The 12,916-nt window shown below is 56.6% G+C and overlaps 1 protein-coding gene across 3 annotated transcripts in view; it reads right to left on the reverse strand.

Annotated features, from left to right (window-relative positions):
* The window catches only part of STARD8 (StAR related lipid transfer domain containing 8), a 78,936-nt gene that overhangs the window by 46,608 nt on the left and 19,412 nt on the right, over positions 1 to 12,916 (reverse strand). The window lies entirely within an intron of this gene.

Consider the following 12,916-nt stretch of genomic DNA (forward strand, 5'->3'; position numbering starts at 1 on the left):
AGGGTCTGGAATAGAGGGGCTAAGAGGAAAAAACACTGTTTAAGGTGGACTTGAAGGAGGAATTTTTTTGTGAGAAATGGGAGGCAAAAGGGTTGGAGGTCAGGAAGCACCAGCCTGAGCATGGAAGGAGAAGCAGAGAGGAGGCAAAGCGTGACACAGAGGCGACGGGACACTGGGTGAGAGGCTTGATGGCGAACACACAGAGCACAGATGCAACGCAAGGAGAGCCAGGCAACAATTTGGCATGGGGAGGGCCAGAAAAGCAGGAGAGACCAGGTACATTGCAGGGATGCCACAAACCAGCTTTTCTCTTGAAATTACTGGTTGGAGGGTTGCCCAAGCACCCAAACATGTGAGGCTCGAGGAAAAAAACAGAGGCTTTTTTCCATTGTTTTCATAGTCTAAGAGGCTTTTGAGGCACATCTCCTTCCTTCCTTCCCGAGCCCCAAGCTCCTGACCCTCCTCCCACCAACCTCCCGACCGCCTCTGCTTCCCCACTGCAGCCCTGTACGCCACAGCCCTCGCCTCTGGAGGGAAGGGGCTCTCAGCAACAGGCCACTCAATGAGGCCGTTGTTGACTTGAAAGTCTTTGTACAGCTTTGTGCGAGGGAGCCTCTCGCCAGCCAGGGACCGGGGCGGCAAGGGAAGAGCAAGCAGCCGGTGCCACCCCCACGGTCAGCCATGGCGAAAGGAGCGGCTCTTGGTCCGCACTGGTGGAGATCAGTGGAAGGTAACTACAACAAGGAGTGATGGAGGCTGCGAACACCCCGCTACAGAGCTGCAGTGGTCAGAAGGGGATTCGGGGTACCAGAAACCCAGCCAAGCCTTGACCCTGCAGCAGTACCCCAGCCAGCTCTCTGCCTTATGTTCACCATCTACAAAGTGCTGCTCTCCAGCTCCTGTGGAGGGTGACAGAAAGGGACGTCACCTGCAGCCAGATCTGCACGGGCTTGGACTGCTGCAGAGAGGTGCTTCTGTCCCAGGCTAGGGCAGGAGAGACGGTGAGCAAAACCTCAGGAAACACATGATGGGTGCAAAGCCTCGGGGTGCAGACCACCGAGCCAGCACCCCAGGGGATGGATGGCATGGATAGCGTATTCTGGCCACACAAGTGGGAAGGGGACAGAAAGACGTGGCACTGATCCCAGTGCACACAGCACAGCTGGATAAGGGCAGAGCTCACAACTCTTTACACTGCCACGGGCTCACCTCTCACCCGGCACTGCTGTGGGTCAGAGCCAGGCACCATCGCCCAGGCGGCCCCAGTGGCACAGTGACGGCCAGTGGAAAAAGCGCTCGGCTCCGAGGAGGATTTCAAGCATTTTCCACTCATTTCCTCATGCAAAGCGGGAAGGGGGAGGGTGTGGGGGCAGAGAGGCAGGAAATCTCCCGGAGACGCTGAGCTATAAACAGGCGGCAAAGAGGGCAGGACCAAAGCGGCCGATCCCACACAGACCCCGCGCTTGGCCCATTCACACCAGGAAAGCCAAGGCCACGCCGCCAGGGTGGATGCTGGGAGGAGCAGAAATCGCACATACCGCACACTCCCCCCGCGCCACCCCCATGAATGGGCCGCATTCACGCCCGGCGATATTAATAGTTCCCAGCGTATCGCCGAGGAATGGCGGAGCGCCTGTGGGCTCACCTTCGGGCCGCCCAGTGTGCGCGTGTGCACACGCGTGTGCTCACCCAGGCCGCCCAGCAAAGGGGTTAATGCTGCCCGTGACCAGCATGTCAGCAGAGGGGCTGCCAAGCAGAGGGATGAGGGATGGAACAGCATGGAGCACGCTGCCCTCCTGGGCAGGACCAGGAGGAACTGGGGCTGCTGGCCAGAGCATGCCCCAGGGGGCTGGAGGTGCCCTGCCCAGTCCCTGAACAACCACAACCAGCAAGGGGAGAGGGGGTCTTTGGGGTGGTCCAAGGGGTGTCGCTGAGAAGGGACAGGAAAAAAATCCAACAAAGACCCTTTTGGGCTGGCTGGATGCTGAAAAAATGACAGGAAGGGTGAACAGGCTGGGGAGCTGCCGCCTCCTCCTCCTCCGAACAGGGAGGGTGGGGGCCACCCGGCTGCTCAGGACACCCAGACCTAAACCCGGGAAAGCTCCAGTAACAGGCTCAAAGGAATAACCTCAGCCTGGCCCTTACAGGGGACTGTAAATAGGACCTCAGAAGAGCTGGGTGCACCCCAACACACTCCGAGCTCAGCAGGCAGACAGGGCTGAGTGAGAGGAGCCACCTCGGCCGCAGGCACCCAGGGAAAGCCGGGCTGAATCCTGATCCTATCTGGGAAGAGCAGCAGGCAGATGCAGCCCAGCCCAAGCCACAGACCTGAGGTCAAAGCATTTTGGTGCAAGCTGTTCATGCTGCCCATGCTGCCTCCTCGCCTGCCAGCACTCAAAACCCTCCCCTGCTCTGGGCAAGGTCCAGTGGGAAAATTGGCCAGGTCACACCGTGGCTACAGACAAAGGCTCGTTCTGAGGGACAGATTACACCAAGAGACACACGCCAAACACCTCTGCCAGCGCTGGGAGGCTTGGACAGTACCGATGCTCAGAAAGAACAATTATTTGGCATCAGGCTGGATCCACAGATCCCCGGATGAAACGCTTCTCAGCACCGCGAGGACACGGCACCTCCAGGAGTGAAGCACACACTAACACACGCAGCCAGCCGGGGTGGGGGGGCAAGGGGGTGCTTCCACCCCCTGGGGGGGCTTCCCCAGGCTCCAGCAGGAAACCCAAGCTCAGCCGCTACCAGCTTGCAAAGGCGCTCAGAGCCCCTCTCCGCTCTGCTTCAGCATCCCACCGGGTCACATCAGACCTGGCGGGGGTCCCTCACTAGTAAACACCTGTTTTCAATGAAGCACTCAAAGCCCCCGCACCGCCCCGGCTGCGCATCCTCCGGCCGGGACCCCCCCCCGGCAGAGGAGCGGGAAAGTGCGCCCCCTGCTGGCCGCGGCCGGCAGCGCACCCCCCAACTACTACCCCCCCGCCAAACGGCAACAGCCTACAAACGGCAGAAGCGGCCAAAAAAAAAAAAAAGGGGGGGGGGGGGGGGGGACGAGCCCACCGGGAAAGGATCCCTGCTCCAGGGGACCACCCACCGCGACAGGAAAACCCACGCACCCACAGCGGACACATCCTGAGCAGCCCCGAGATGGTCATTATGTGCTTCTCTTTTTCCGATGACCAAAATAAACGGGGGGGGGGGGGGGGGGGTTAACATTTTCTTTCAGGTGTATAAATAAAAACCGACCACAGAAACAAACAAACCAGAAGCGGGTGTCCTGGGGTAAATTTATTCACAAGCATATGCTCAGGGGACTCTTGCTCTGCCAATGCAAGCGTTACTCATGTTGCATATTTTTCCACCACCACAGACAGACAACGGGAGAAGCCCGGGACATTTTCACATGAACTCGCTTCATCCGGGTCTATCCCCACCTCAGAGCTGGGCCCAGCCTGCGCTCGCCGCCCTCTCCCACCTTGGGGTCCCCAATTAATTTCTCTGTCTGGCAACCCAATGCAGAACATTTGTTCGCTTTTCTCAATCCCCAGCTGTAAAAGCGGCCACCCCCACCGCTCCCCTTCGGACCTCCGGATCCCCAGTAAAACCCCACAAGGAGCCCCAGGCCCAGCAGAGCACCCCCAGCTCACCCGCAAGTGGCAAACCCACCCACGGGTCCTGCTGGGGGTCTCGCCACGGCAGCGCAGGCAGGTTTGTGCCCTTGCAGAGCGCTCAGATCCACACAGCAGCTGCCTGTGCAGGGTACTGGGGCATTATTCATAAATTGCTGTATACCTGATTCGGCATCGGGCATCCCACTGAAGGCCCTAATAACAGCAAGCAGGAGAGGAGCTGCCTGCTTCTCCCCTCCTGCCCACTTCAGGACCTCTCTGCAGCACAGATAACCCAGAAACCGCCTTTGCCCCGTCCACTCAGCACCCCCGCTGCATCCCTCCTGCGAGGGGGTCATGCTCAACCACGGGAAGCCAAGAAGGAGGAAAGGGAGGCACGTCCCAAGGGCCAGCCCTGGCTGCCCGCAGGACGGCTTCTGGGGCAGCAGAGATGCTCCAGCGCCAGTCTCGGCCCAGAGACTCAGCACCAGCGTGAAGCGAGCAAGCTGGCTCTGGCTGAGAGGAGGATGTCTTCAATATCCCCGTTTACGAGAGGAAAATCAGTGAAAAGAAGTTAACTGGCACACACGGAATGGCAGATGGAGCCAGTGCCACCAGCTGCACGAGTACAGCAGGCAGGATTTCACCAATACTGAATTCCCCAGCTTCCAAGGGAGGAGGGCAAGAGGGAGGAAAAGAGAAACTCGGAGACATACGCACAACAGCATCATTCATGGGAGCTGATTTTGTGCAACAAGGGCCCTGTGTCTGGCCCAGAGCTCTAGGCAATTAAAACAGCAGCCACAGATCTCAGAGAAACAGCAGGAATTTATCTGAGGAATCCAGATTATGTGGCCACTGCTGAACCAGAGCAAAAAGCCTCCATCCTCTGGAAGGTAAACATGTTGGCAAGCAATGAGAACCAGCAACCAGCTCAATTACCCCAACTGTTTCTGCTTCACCCACCCGTGCCAGAGCCTCCTCCCATTACATCCAGGGGGGTTACGGCTGTTGGTCCTCCCTCTGTGCAAACAGTACCACCAAGGGGACAGTGAACAACAACCAGGTCCCCACAGTCCACACGTGAACTCTGCCATAGCAGGCAGATAGAAGAGCAGCCTGGCAGAGGAGACAGCACTGTGTCTGCAATCAGAGGTCACAAGCGAAGCTAACTACTGCAGGTCTGCTACAGGGGGATGCAACAAAGCAGAATGGTTTGTTGTTCCAGAGATAACGGTGGTGGTTTGCAAGTCTAAGAAAGCGGTTTTCCATTCTGGTCCAGCCTCAGGAAGCATGTTGACAGGGTTGACCAAGATACGTGAAAAGAGACAAGACACTAATTAATCTCACAGAACTCTAGCTAGCACGGCTAGCTCCTAGGAACAACTACAGACCCTCTGGGAGACCCTTGGAGAGGATTTGCGGCTGTGCTCCCAGCTCTCGTGCTCTCTCCCAAAACAACCTCCTGCCTCCTCTGTCCCCTGCCCCGCTGGGCTGACAGCCCTGGCTACAATTCACCCCAACATGCCAGCACCAAGGTGGGCAATGCCACCAGCATGGGGTCCAGCAGCAGGAGCTCTTTGGAAAACTCTGTTTTCCCTTCATCTGCGACAAACTAAGCTGACCTCCCCATCCCTGAGGAATAACCTGTGTCCACCCAGCACATTTTGGGCCATTCCCAAAGGGATCATTTAACAGGAAGAAGAACGAGTCTCCAACACAAGTCTCAGGGCAGATACAAGATGTAATTCTTCACTGAGCATCGCAGCTGACTGAGAAAGAGAGCCACAGCGGTTCCTCTTTCACACAACCAAAAATAAATTGCATTCAAGATTGTTACCCTCACACCGTTATCACAGCCATCTTTAAAAGTCGCATCAAACCAGTTTTAGCACTAGAGATCCAAATGAGGAAAAATGCCTTAAGCATTTTAACAGTCTTAATAAAAAGGCTGATACAAGCATCATTAAGACATTATCAAATCCAAAATAATGCCTTTTGTTTTTCTGATTAAAAGTGTGGAGTTCTTTTCTGCTGATGGCCCTGCGGGCAGGTGATCTGCTTTACCAATCAGCTCAGGACAGACACCACTCGGCTTTGGGACCCTTGGCTCCTCACCCACCAGGAGATGGGCTCAGAGTGAAGCCCCCTGCCCTCCACCACTCCCAGAATCTCCATTCTCCTCCAGTGTTTCCAGTAGCAATAACAGAGACCGGGGGCCACAGTAGCACTGGGACATCCCCGCTCTCTCACACCCAGAACACACAGAATTACAGTCCCAGGTACGGAGCCGGCAAACAGAGCAGGGTTAGTACTTGCGATATCAAAGCGATGAGGCTCACAGCTCTACCTTACCCAAACATGCTTACGAGCCATTAGAAACACATTAAACCACAGTGCCACTGCAATCTTCCTCCGGGACACCGACAAACGCGACCTGTCCCTCCTGCCATACCAGGACCATCCGCATCAGCCCGCTTGGACACAGCGGGCAGTGGAGGCACGGGGCCAGAGCATCGCCAAATTTGCACAATTTTAGAGCAAAAAGAAAGCCCCAGGCCCCCTCTCAGCCCATGTTTTTGAGCCGCACTCTGCCTTTTGCATCCCACCTGCGCTGCCTCTCACGAAGCCCACCTTCCAGCGGCAGCCCCCTCTCCGTGCCCCCTGCCCTTCCCATCGCTATCGGCACCCACCGCTATTCCCCAGGCCCCCCTGACCAGACGGGGGGGCTGGTCCCTCCCGCCCCTTCCCAGAGGGGGGGAAGAGGGGGCTGTTTTCCCTGAGGGGACCCCGGGGCTCCCGCTGCCCGTCCTCGCCCACCGTCGGGGCAGAGCGGCCCCGGTCCCTCCCGCCCCCCCACTCACCTGCCCGCCTGCGCCGGCCCCAGCCGCAGGGAGCCGCGGCGCGGCGGAGCCGCAGCCCCAGGGACCGCCCGGAGCCCCAGCGCGGCGGCCCGGTCCCGCTCTCGGTCCCGGTCCCGCTCCCGGTCCCGGTCCCGGTCCGGCGGCTGCCCATCGCGGCGCTCCGCGGCGGAAAGGGCGAGCGGCGGCGGCGGCGGCTGCTCCTCCCCCGCCGGCGGCCGGTGAGCCCCGGGCCGGGCCGGGCCGGGTCCGCACACCGCCGCCGGCCCGGCGGGCAGAGGGAAGGCCCGCTCGCTCCCTTTCCGCTTATTTCCTCCCACCGCATCCCCGCCCCGCCGGAGACTCGCAAGCCGTTCCTCCGGCGGAGGAAGCCGCCCGCCCCGGGGGAAAGGCTCCCGCTCCCGCCCGGCGGCCCCTCTCCATCCCCGGAGCCGCATCTGCGGAACGCGCCGCTGAGCGACCCGGCGTCGGGCTCCAAAGGCAGCAGGGCCAGGTGCCGGTCAGGGTCAGGGGGGGGATGACTCAGGTGTTCCCCATTCCACCTGCAGCCACCTAAACCCGAGTCATCAACACGGCATCAGCGCACCTGGAGCGCTCGCCCTGCCTCCGCTCCTGAGGGTGCGTTGGTATTCAAAGCGCTGCGGACGGTTCGGGCAGGATTCGGAGCCTCTTCATTAAGAAGAGAAGGAATTAGCGTGATCAGACTGGCCTGCGAACACCTCACACCTTTTTTTTTTTTTTGTCTTCCCATCTGACCTCTCAGGCTTTGAAAAGAAAACCACGCGAGTATTACAAAGCACCCACAAAGGCCGTGTTTGCTTGCACAGCCCGGTGCCTCCTCCATTTACAGCAGAAGTAGAGGCGGGTTATTTCAGACAGGAAACGTCACCTTTCTCTGCATTTTTAATACAGCTTACATGTCAAAGCTCTTACCAAAGAAAAGCATCATACAGCCAAACCTTCCGGTCAGTTTTTGATGTATTTTCTCATTATAATTTCAGGGAAGTTAACCACACTCAAAACTTCCCTCTTGATCCTTTTGGTCTCATGCAAACTACCCAGAGGATCCAGATATAAATGTACTTTCTTGCCTGCAATTTCTTTCCAGTCTGTCTCAATCGCTCCTTGCTGCCATGGGAAAAACGTGGTGACATACCGGGCACGAGGCGGCCCAAGGGGCCTTTTCCCAGCTCCTTCTCTGCACTTCCCAAGCTGACACAAGGAAAAACCCTCACTCTAACCCAGGCTCTTCCTTTCTGGCCTTCAAAGAAAATCACCCAATTCGTGATAGGAACCTGCTGTTCAGAGGGCGGAATCTGTGTTTTGTTAGCTACAGGAAACAGAAAAACTTCCAGACCCTGAAATTAAAGCCCCAGAAGGACAGAGGAGATGAGCTGGGGGATGGGGATCAGTTACTGCAGCAGTCACTGGATTTCAGAGTTACAGAAATTTTTATAGGCAGAAGGGGAACAAGGACAAGAAATGGCCTCCATTCGTGGGCTGGAGGAGCCTCTTGCCTCCGACAGCTTCCCCGCGATCATTTGTTGGAAAAACTGCAGTGCGGCCAAGTTGGTTTTGATATTCTTTTAAAGTATTTTTTCTCATTTCACGCTTTCGGCTTGTTTCTCAGGAGCCAGCCACGGCGGCACGAGCCTGCCTGGCCCTTTGGGGGGAGAGGGGGTGGGGGCTGATCCAGCAGTCTGCATTTTTGCCTAAAGAGCAAAAAGGTGACATGAGAGCAAACAAAGTGTTTCAAATTGCTGTAGGCCAAGATATTAACAGGAGTCCTTTGCACACCCGTATCGCTGCCACGGTGGTTCCTGTTAATTAACCAAGGATGTAATTACATGCATGGCTCCATGGATTTATACGGGAGCCGCCTTCCCTGCAAGCAGGTCTCTGCGGGGCCACAGAGAAGCAGCAGCACGAAGACAGCAGCTCCCAGAAAGCATCTGGGAGTCACGGAGGCACCAACGGGGCTGGGCAGTGCCTAGCACAGCGCTGAGACGTGTTTTATTGAAAGAGAGCAGAAGGCATCTACCCATAAATACCCCCAGACAGTGACCCACGGGGGACAGGCAGGGAATGTCAGAGCTTGCAACCTTGGCTCTGCCCAGAGGCTTTAGCACCAGCCTACCTTCTAAGGGAAATTAAACCAATATGGATAAATACGTATCAAAGAGCTCAGCGGTTCAAAAATAACCTCGAGGGTTCACTGAGAAGGCTGAAAAGGAAACGCTGGGGATTGTGTCTCAAGTCTCAGGAGATGCTGTCCCCAGCTCCCGAGAAAACATCTGATGGAAAGAAGCATAAACTGTTTGTTTGCTCTGAAGCTGCCCTAGCAGGGTGATTTTTAGTGTGTAAGTTCTTGTTTAGGAATTATCTTTTTACTTTGTTTAAACTTTTTTACTAGTTGGAGCTAATCACAGAGCATTTTATGCTAGCCAGGCAGGGGATCGATTCCCAGTGATAGGCAAGCGCCCAGGAGCGAGGCCACAGAGGCTGTAACAGAAGGAAAATGAGAATATTTCAGAAACAACCCTCTTCCTTCATGAAAAATAACCAAACGAGTGGCAGAGCCCGTCTGAGCGTGGGTCGGGTGCCGCTGCTCTCAGGCCAGCACCAGCGGAGCTCTGGGTCAGGGCTGCCGCCCGCCTGGGCTCCCAGGGAGGGACCTGAAGTTACTTTGGGACCGAGGTCAGCACTTCAGCGTGACTCAGCAGCTGAGCCTGAGACTGACCCCACGGGTGGGCAGGGAAGAGGAAGGAGCAATGCAGAATCCTTTTCATCACATGTCACATTGAAAACACTAATAATCACATTCAGTTCGGCTTTTCTACTTCCTACCTCTTCGAACGGGATCCAGACCCCTGACCACATTTTCCACCACGTAACAGGCAGCGATTTCTCAGGGGGTTTCAGAAGTCCCCAGAAACAGGTCCCTGCAGCCATGGGTGGCATCCCACCACATCCCATGCTTTCAGGCCACGGGTCCCCTCCCTTGCATAGACGGTGCAGCCAGAGCACGGCCCCGGTGCTGAGGGCAGCGGTGCCAGTCCACGTGCGCCCACCACTCCTGGCACGGCCACGCACCCTCGTGGTGGCCACCCTGCAGCCTCCCCGAGTCTCTCTCCCTTTCCACCCGCTCAGGCAATGACAGAAAAACAGATCCCAATCCCAGTCTTCTCCACCAAAAAACAGGGCATCGAATGCACGGGCACATACCAGGCGGGGAATGAAGGGCTCATGCTCAGGCTACAAACCAACAGAACCAGCGCAAGAGATTTTCATGTAAAGAGAGAAGAAGAATAACTCAGCTGTGACAACATATCAACAAGAGCTAAATTTAGCGGGTTATTTTCAGAGATCCAGATGCTGGGTAAATACAACCTTATTATTTCATGCAGGGGCAAAAGTTCAGCAGAGTCCCTCGTGCTTCTTTTCTCTATTATTTCACCATGTCTAGCCGCAGAAGGCCACTTTTGAAATACTGTAATATTGTCACTGCCTGGCTGCACTGAAAGAAGCCATGAGCTCAGTCCCCGTCCCTCGGCAGTTAGAGGAGGCCACTGCTTAATGACATTTGCAGAGCATCCTACTTTTGGCGAGGCCTGATGCTGCTATCAGCAGGAATTTATTCGGAGGATGCAGTTTTCGCGTGCACGGCTGGTGTGCGAGCCTTTCCTTTCTGCTTTGTCCAGAACAATACATGGGAAGCCAATGTCAGAGAGGAAGTGGAAGGTTAGGAAATCCATGGAAACCTGGCCCTGGCTGGGACTGCTCCAGCAGGACGGCTCAGGGCTGCGCAGCGGGCGCTGTGTCCCACACAGCCTGGGGCTGCCCACAGGAGGGGACTGCAGGGCAATGCAAGGGGGGGTCCTGCCGCTGGGCAGGGCAGTGGGACGGCAGGGACACAGGGCTACCTGCAGGGTGGTGGAACAGCAGGCACTCCCCTCCAGGTAGCACACTGCACAGTTTGGCCTGTTTTGTCTCAAAAATCAAAGTTCTGGGGCTTTTTTTCTTCAGTTAAATTGTCTGAGAGACAGGCTGTGACCCTGCCTGTGGAGGTGGGTTACCAGCGATGACAGTTCACCGGCACAGGCATGGGGGACGCCCCACTGGGCTGGCAGCTGCTGCCAGGAGACCGAGTGCCCCTGCTCCTGCTGAAACATTACCTCCAAGCAAGCAGATGAAATCCAAGTTGTTTTCCACCGTTACTGCTGAGGGAGCTGAGCAGGGCATACCCAGCTATTTTAACGACAGCATGAAGCAGCAGCAACTTCATACAGCTGACGTTCAGGGAAGGGGCCGTGGCAGCACAGCCCCAGCTCCCGGCTGCTCACACGCAGGAATGGGGTCTGGGAGCTGGGAAGGGGTCCGGCTGCGCCTCGGGAAGCGGCTCAGGGAGTTTGCCCGGTGTGGTGGGAGAGCGGCACTGCTGTGGCGGGTATCAGGGGCAGGCTCCAGGAAGCAACAGAAGAGCCAGGAGAGGCACGTTCCCAACAGTTACCCAGATAAACGCAGAACCAACTCAACCCTGCCTCATGCCTTTGTCTCAAGAGCTGAGGTCCTCTTAGCACCCACTCCAAAGACATTAAAAAATCATCAGGGGAAGGAATGGTGTCTCCCGGGAGCACTGTCTGAATGTTTCCTTAAGTGAACCCCATTTGTCAGAGCACCTTCTGGGGATGGTTAGCTAAGAGGACAGCACATGACTGCATCGGTCTCTTCTCAGAGCTTTAAAAACCTCAGTGAAGCGTACAAACTGATGGCAGGCTTGCTCCAAGTCCAGCATAATTCACATGAAAGGGAGAGCTTCAACTGTGCTCCACTGGGTTTCATGTTGTGGGGCACCATGCCGCTGCAGATTGCAGGGACACTGAGTAGCCTGCCATGGCTCCAGTTGATGCATCAAATCACAGGTGACAAATTCTTTGGTGTAAAACTGCGCAGCTGCTCACGTACGTGAGGGCTCCGGCTCCTCCTGCCCTCAGACCCCTACGCAGGCATGATGCCATGGTGGCCAAGCATCCCTCCAGCAGCACGGAGCTCGTCAGGCTGGGAGGTAGACATGCGGCCAGGATGGTGTTGGCTGGGATTGTTGTGAATGTAGCTGAGCCTTTACCAAGAGACTTGGATTTTACAGGCGGTTCTAACCAAGGGGAAAAAACCTATAAAAATACTTCCACAAAAAATCCCACCACAGATGCGATCTGTAAGTCTTCCCTGCCCCATCCCTTGCACAGGGCTCTTTAACCCTTTTCAACAAGCTCTTGATATTCTCGTTGTTAATCTCTCCCATGAAAAGGCAAGAGAGACCACCCAGGATTACCTCTGGAGCTCCATTCACAAAGCACCTTTTGTTGCCCAGAGCTTTCCTGTGCTCCTGGCCAGGCTCAGAGCTGCCCTAACCCTTACATGGATGAAAAACGAGAGGCCGGGTCATTGCCCTCAAGTTAGGGGAACTGCTCGGAGATCCCCAGGCACATCCCGCAGGCTCCCTGCAAGGCGGCATTTCCCGTTTCACAGCACTGGAGGCTCCAGCCAGCAGCGTGGGCAGCACCGCTCCTCCCTGCCTTCGCTGCCAAGAGCCATCATCTGTGGGACCTGTTTTGAGTTCTGTGCCGAAAGCAGAGGTGCCGACACAGGGCAGAAGAGCGCTCCAGGGTCCCTCCGCTTCCAGAGCTGCTGAGGGCTAGTGACCGCAAGCTGACCGTAGGACTGGGCCTGGTTTACTTCTGGAGGTGTTGCTGAACAAAGAGCCTCCATTACACCAACCAGTGAAATTATAAAATGCAGGATCTCCAACCCTCTTGCCCACGAGCTGGGCCATGCTTGGCAGTGGGACTGTTTCTCCGGGGTGGAACACGAGGACAAAGCAAGATCCAGAGCATTTTTTCACAGCCCACAAAGCAGCAGCCAGGACCAGCAACGCTCTTTCAGACAAGTTTGGCTGTAGGGCCCTGCAGCGTTCTTAAAACGAGCCGCTAGCTGCGCCCCGTCTGAGAGCCCACAAACCCCGTCCGCATCCCTGGTCCTCAGTCCCGCTGGCGCACACCTCCTCCTCCCGCAGACCACCGCCAGCCTCCAGCCTCCTCAGCACCCATGAGCCCCCTGCAGCAGGGTGGCCCCGACCCCCAGCCTCTCCCCCCACCTTTGCAGAGGGACGGTTGGGGTAGAAGCAGCCCACGGACACGCGCACGATAACACAGATCAGCCCGGAGCTGCACCGCAATTCTCTCCTGCCCAGCTGTCGCTGGTGACATCTCAATCATGCAAACCTGACGGGACTCCAAGCCAGGGGAGACCCTCCTTCTTACGGCACGGCAGTTCCAAGGCTCTGGAGTTCCTAACGAGCTTATCTGCAGAGCATGAAGAGGTTCACCACAAAGAAAAGAGGAACTGAAGAGGAAACAGAAAGGAGCAGAGCCGCTGCTG

The sequence above is a fragment of the Haliaeetus albicilla genome, chromosome 23, assembly GCF_947461875.1.
Source record: "Haliaeetus albicilla chromosome 23, bHalAlb1.1, whole genome shotgun sequence".
In the NCBI taxonomy this organism is placed as follows: Eukaryota; Metazoa; Chordata; class Aves; order Accipitriformes; family Accipitridae; genus Haliaeetus; species Haliaeetus albicilla.